The sequence below is a fragment of the Oryzias melastigma genome, linkage group LG22 (genome assembly GCF_002922805.2).
Source record: "Oryzias melastigma strain HK-1 linkage group LG22, ASM292280v2, whole genome shotgun sequence".
NCBI classification, from domain to species: domain Eukaryota; kingdom Metazoa; phylum Chordata; class Actinopteri; order Beloniformes; family Adrianichthyidae; genus Oryzias; species Oryzias melastigma.
In genome coordinates, this window is record NC_050533.1 from 19,490,744 (window position 1) to 19,496,062 (window position 5,319).

The 5,319-nt window shown below is 36.9% G+C and overlaps 1 protein-coding gene across 1 annotated transcript in view; it reads right to left on the reverse strand.

Moving 5' to 3' along the window:
- Positions 1 to 5,319, reverse strand: part of lrfn5a (leucine rich repeat and fibronectin type III domain containing 5a) — a 144,434-nt gene that overhangs the window by 87,966 nt on the left and 51,149 nt on the right. The window contains exon 2 of the mRNA XM_024274494.2: positions 2,249 to 2,345. The gene's annotated coding sequence lies outside the window, so the exon portion shown is untranslated. The remainder of the gene's footprint in view (positions 1 to 2,248; positions 2,346 to 5,319) is intronic.

Below are 5,319 nucleotides of genomic sequence, written 5' to 3' on the forward strand. Positions count from 1 at the left end.
GAATCATATCAGTGTTGGGTCCTGCTTTTACTTCACATCTTTCCTTTGGAGCAGTCTATAGTTCATCTCATCTTTTCTGTTTTTTAAGCTATCAAACAGAAATGAAGGTTCAGAATAATTTAATAGAATCCAGCCACAATTAAAACTCTTATACTCAAGCTTTTCTCAAAAACATCCCTGCCTGTGTTGAGAAAACGCCCTCTTTGAAGCCATAATACCAGACAGCAAACCCTCCAGTGAGCCAGACGGCTGTTTAGAGTTCTGCTGTCAACATGAGCCTCACCAGCACTGGTGGAAAGCAATGCATGTTTTTCTTTATCTCATTTGGGGTTTAATGCCTACATGAAGCAGGTGGTCCAGGCATATGTAAGAGTAATCCACTCAGAATAATACTGTTAGTTGTTTCAGACTGTTAGCCCTACTGAGCTGCATTGCGGCGATAAGTCAGGCGGAATGCATTCTCCCGGTCTGACTAAACAGATGGCTCGCTCCTTGAAAAAGGGAAAATGTGAATAAAAGAAGGGAATAAAACCTCCCCATCAAAAGGAAACATTTATTTCAGGGAAAATCCAGATGTCTGCAAATAGAAAAGCACATTCAATACTAGTTTACTCACTAGTTTATCACACAATTCCCCTTTTTCCATTGTCTTTTTGTTGTTTTTACGTTTTATTGCACAAATAAATTGCTGTTTATGACAGAAGAAACACTTAAAAACCTAACGATAAAAGAAAACTAATAAACAGTTTAGCATAAAATGCTAAGGAAATATACAAACCTTGAAACCTCCAGAATTCTTAGCAGCAGCTGTTTTACGACTTTTAAAAGAAGCTGGTGTTAATTTTATGCTAGAGCTAATGGCTTCTTCACAACATCAATCAGTGCTTAAAAGAGGAAATTTGTCATCAGAAAACGTGTTGCGGTCATGGTATTAAAAACTCTACTCGCTAATATGTGTGTTGAATAAGAGATTGGGTAAAACCTTTTTATTGAAGCATATTTCATTGGTGCTACTGTTAGCATGTGTGCTACAGGAAGTACGTGCTCAGTGGCTTAGTAGAAAATGGAAGAAAACACAACATGGGGAAATGGAGAATAAAAAGGACAATCTCGTCACGTGTACCCGTACAGAATTTGACTCATATGGGTTCTGCAAATTTTTGGGATCATCCGGGCCCATGGAGGATCATAGAAATGAGTATCTGCTTATGAAGGAGAGCGCAAGTGTGTTTAGGAGTACTCTCAAAACCTGTGAGGCCATCAAAAGGCATGTCATGACAATGGAACGTCTCATTGGTGTGCATGTGGTCAATGTATATACGTTCAAGAAATTTACTATCAGCATAAAAATTATGAATTTTTTTTCCGAAGAACCAAAGGGAGGGTGATGTCATGAGGGGCCAATATCCCTTTGGCTCCCATTTAAAACAACTGAGCGTAAAAATAAAAAAATAAAAATGTATTTATGACTCCTGTTTATTTTGTTGGACAACATAGAACTTTCAACTTTAATTTTTCCCAACTTGATTGATGTGGTAGAAGTATAAACTCTGGTCGATGGGCTTATTTTTGCTGTTCACAATCCAGGGATTATCTTTCTAGTGTATATATGTCTACAGTTGTTCCCAACATTGGATGTGAATGCCACCTGGACGCCCCACTGCTAAAGCTTTGCAAGCACATCCAATCAGGAGCATGCCCAGTGAAGTGAGAGACTCTTGTCCCAAGTGAGCCTAAGAGATACTCTGAAGTGGATTTCCTCCCAAATAATTTCTGCAAATCTCAAAAAAAGCCTCAAATAGCTGAAGAAAGGCCAGCAAAACAGTTCACCACATGAGACACATGTGCTTTTGATCTGCAGCCCCATGAAGCTGGCCAGTCTGCACACACACACAGATACACACACCCCTACACACCGTGTGTGTGCGTGTGCTACGCATAATTATGTATTTCTCTGCAAAATATGTGTAGACTTCAAAGGAAATCAGACATGTACACAGCATATCCCATTATCTGAAAGATGTGTCAGAATTGTCTGTGTTAGTGTGTATCCGGGACATAAATTTATATTTTTGACATGTTTTGATATTTTGGGCAGAGTTGTTGTTATTGTTGAGTAGGAGCTGGGAAATTCAGAAAAACATGGCCCCAGGTTATTAATTTTGGTATCAAAGTACAGGCTAAATGCTTACAAATTGAAAGCTTTTTTAAACACGAAATACTTTTTTATCGAAGAAGTGCCACATACTCTGTACGTCAAAGGTTCACATTTGTCAGAAGGAATGTGACGATGCCGGTCCTGTTGCAAGGCAACCGCCTCAGTCAAGTGGAAGTGGAGTCAATTCCTGCACCAAAACAGAAAGATAATTAGGGTTAGGGTTGTGCAAAATCAGAGGAACTACAGCAATTGTTCAGAAGGTTGAGAATAAGTCCTTTATGAAGTTGAGAAGCTGTTGCCTGAACCAGAAAATGGAATAAGACATTACACACCAAACAAAAGGGTAGTTGTCCCTCCATCCATCCATCCATCCATCCATCCATCCATCCATCAATCCATCCATTCTCAGAACATGGAGAATCGTTTTCGAGGTGATGGTGTTGCTAAAGCCAACCAGTCAACTGTTGGGCAAAGGTGGGTATACCCTGGACTGATCACCAGTCTGTCGGAGGACCACCACCAGACGATTCAATTAAATAGGCCGACCCAGAAAATGAACTTGGGTTAAAGTAAAACCATTGATTTTTTTTTTCGGATGTCAAAAAAAGAAAAAAAGGAAGTGGCCACATTGACCATGTCACAAAGACTAAGAGATTGTATCAAAATGTGTTCAGCAAGAATCTAGAAGGCAACAGGACTTTCTGTTCTGCGACAGCTTTGTCTCAAATGTTTCAAGAGATCTAGTATATTTTTTTATATTCCCATGGGTTTAGAGCTGAAATGTCCTTCTTTTACTGTGCAAGAGTTCATGATACCCCTGGTAAAGTAGAAGTCATTGTCTTCTTGTTCGGGAAGTCACCATGTTCCGTGTGACAGTCATGCTACTACAACAAATCTTTCTGACTAAAGTGTTTAGGCTTAAACTCTATAAATTCAAAAGTGAAATAATTGCTGCTACAATGATCTAATTTACTTTTTTATGTCTAATCCAAAATATTAATATGATTTTAAATGTAAAAACCGTTTTCACACAAGTAGTGACTTAAACTGAGCAAAGGTGGAACTGTCATTAACTCACTAGTTTAGATGTTTTTTAATTAAATCATTGAAGAAACTGGTTTTATGATTAATCTATACATTTGATAAATTTTGGCACTTTTTGAGTCAATGCTGAGTCATTTTTATTAGGTGAGTTTTAAACAAATATCTTTTTAACGATTGCTCAAATGTTATGTGAAAGTGGTTTTATCCATATTTTCTGTATTTTTCACACTATTTATTTAAGTGCACTTAAAGGCTTCATTTTTCTTTTGTGAATTTACAATTCACCTTTTACATGGATTAATATTGGTTTTGATTTTGCAAACAAGCTTATATGTTTATGTAATTATGCTAACGCGGCTAATGTGTGGCTGTGTTGGACTGTGTCTTTGCTTTACATGCTATTTCTAACAAGATTTAGAGTTAGCATGCTCACAGTAACACTTGTTTTTAGCAGTTTCAGTCTGTTTTATGTGTTGCAAACAAGTCTGGAAGTTGAATATTTTAACATGGCTAACATGTAGCTGAGTTGGACCTGGCAACTAACAAGGTTAGGAGTTAGCATACTCCCAGTAACATTTATTTTAGCTTTATCAGTCTGTTTTTTTGTGTTTTTGTGAGTACTTTAACACGGCTAACATGTAGCTGTGTTGGACTTTGCTGCTAGCAAGTTTGGTAGTTAGCATACTCACAGTAAGATTTGTTTGAGCATTTTCAGTCTGTTTTATGTGTTGCAAAAACACAGTTATTGGGGGTTATTGTGATTATTTTAACACAGCTAACATGTAGCTGAGCAACAAGGTTGGGAGTTAGCATACTCACAATAGCATTTGTTTTAGCTTAACCAGTCTGTTTTTTACATGTTATTGTGAATATATTATCACAGCTAACATGTAGCTGTGTCGGAAATAAACAAACAAACACGGTTGGTAGTTAGCATACTCAGTGGCGTTTGTTTTAGCGATATCTGTCTTATTTTTTTTTTTTTTTACGTGCTGCAAACAATGATGGGAGTTACAGGTAATATGAATATGCTAATGTTTCCTCAAAAAGGTTCTAGACTTAATATTAACACAGTTTAGAAGTCTGAGTGACTAAAAAATAATTCCTTCCCTGTTTTTTCAGTGTAAACACCAAACGTTAAAAGCTAACACACATTCTTGAATGCATATCACATGCCTGTTGTAAATATATTTTCAAAATAAATGCTTTGGGTGTTTTATTTTAATTATAGTGTTTATTTTATGCATAGTAGAAAATGTGTGTTATGAAAGATAATGGCAGTAAAGATACATTTTTTTTTGCTTTAAAAAACAGTCAAGGAATCTTTAAACTACTGAGCAGAAGGTACAAATAAGGACAATCCTCTGTTTCCTGCCTTTAACCTCCATCTACAAACCTTTCCTGTAGGATGCCACTAGTGTTACATTAGGAAAGGCAGGCCTGGGCCACCTGCCAGATCATGATGTAATTTCACTTTAACCAGTCAGACACGAGCTGTACACGGGTCACAACCTTTAAATGTTTATTTTCCTCTTTCTGAGATGACTCGGCACATGCTTTACCTTGTTTGGGCTCTGGCTAAGTCATCAAGGAGGAAATGTAAGGCCTGGAAAGGTGACAAAAAACAGACAGAGTCTGGCTGTAACTTTCATTGCTGTCTGACCTCCTGACTCCAGTTTGCTTCCACCAAGGAGTTATCACCACTGTACCCCAGAAACAAAGAAAAGACTGAAAGATGGGAAGAAATAGAAGGTAAATGAAGAGGAAAGCAGAAAAAAATAATGGAAATAAGAAAAAAGAAAGGAAGAAAAAACAAATAAAGAAAAAGAATTAAAAAAAAATCAGAAAAAAATATTTTTTCCTTAGTTTTTTTCAAAATGTGTTTTAAAAATGTTTTAATAGTTTACCAAGATATTGTGGTAAAACATAAAATACAATAAGAATACCTCTGCTAAAGTGTTGATTTAGAACAGCTTTTGTCATAAATAATTACTCAAGTTGCCCCAGTTCAAAAAGTTCATCACGGGTCGCTGGCTGGGCTGAAGTGTGTGGAGGAGACAAGTTTGGAGTCTGAAGCTAAACTACAAGTGTTCTCTGTGGATCTCAGAGTTGTGTCT